The following is a 1,017-nucleotide window of genomic DNA, read 5'->3' as shown; positions in this document are numbered from 1 at the left end:
ACTCGGGATGGGTGTGTCAGAGGCAATGAGATTGGCACAGGATAGAGCACGGTTTAGGGCTGTTGTACATGGGGTTGCTATGAGTCGCAAACGACTTGACGGCACATAACAACAACAACAAGTGCTGCCTCACCACTGGGCCGATTGGCAGCACCAAGATGGTTTGGAGAAGAAATTGGATTGTTTACCGTTACAGCTCGCTTGGCTCCATAATCAACACTCTTGGCACCAGCAATCAGGAAATCAAAAAATGAATTGCATTTGTTAAATCTCCTGTCAGGGACTCTTCAGAGTGCTGAGAAGCATTGATGTCAGACTGCAGACAAAGGTGAGTTTGATCCAGGCCTGGTCTTCTCATCATCTGCTATGCATCAGAGAGCTGGACAGTGAAAAAGGATGACAGAAAAATAATTGATGCCCTTGAGTTGTGGTGCTGGAGAAGAGTACTGAACATCCCATGGACTGCCAAAAGAACAAATAGATGTGTCTTGGAAATGGTGTGGCCAGTGTGTTCCTTGAAGGCAAGGATGGCAAAGCTTCATCTTTTGTTCTTTGGACATGTAGCTAGGTGAGGCTATTCCTGTAAAGGACATCATGCTTAAAAAGATGGAGGGTCAGCAAAGGAAAGGAAGCCCCTTCCCATCCCCCAACAAGATGGATTAACACTGTGACTTCAGCAGTGGACTATAGTGGGCTCAGAGATGATGAGGATGGCAAAAGATAGGGCTGGTTCAAGTTGGCTGTTTATAGGGTCACTATGAGTCATACTTGACTCGACAGCACATAACAACAATAGTACTATAATATGTAATGCATCAGACTTCCAACCAGAAAGTGTGCTGTTCTGGTCACCATGAGATACAGTGAGTGAAGCCTCCAGTGTACCACTCACCCTTCAGCTGTAAATCAAAAGCTGCACATAAATAGGCAACGAGGAGGTAAAATTATCCCTCTATGCTGATGACATGATAGTATACTTAGAAAACCCTAAAGACTCAGCAAGAAAACTATTGGACG

At 44.8% G+C, this 1,017-nt stretch overlaps 1 protein-coding gene across 1 annotated transcript in view; it reads left to right on the top strand.

Annotated features, from left to right (window-relative positions):
* Positions 1-1,017, top strand: part of NPAT (nuclear protein, ataxia-telangiectasia locus) — a 70,741-nt gene that overhangs the window by 20,107 nt on the left and 49,617 nt on the right. The gene's annotated exons all lie outside the window — the stretch shown is intronic.

This window comes from Elephantulus edwardii, unplaced genomic scaffold (assembly GCF_000299155.1).
Source record: "Elephantulus edwardii isolate Elephantulus edwardi_28Jun2011 unplaced genomic scaffold, EleEdw1.0 scaffold00245, whole genome shotgun sequence".
NCBI classification, from domain to species: domain Eukaryota; kingdom Metazoa; phylum Chordata; class Mammalia; order Macroscelidea; family Macroscelididae; genus Elephantulus; species Elephantulus edwardii.
The sequence above is the reverse complement of the archived record's forward strand: the minus strand, read 5'-3'. Positions and strand labels throughout refer to the sequence as shown.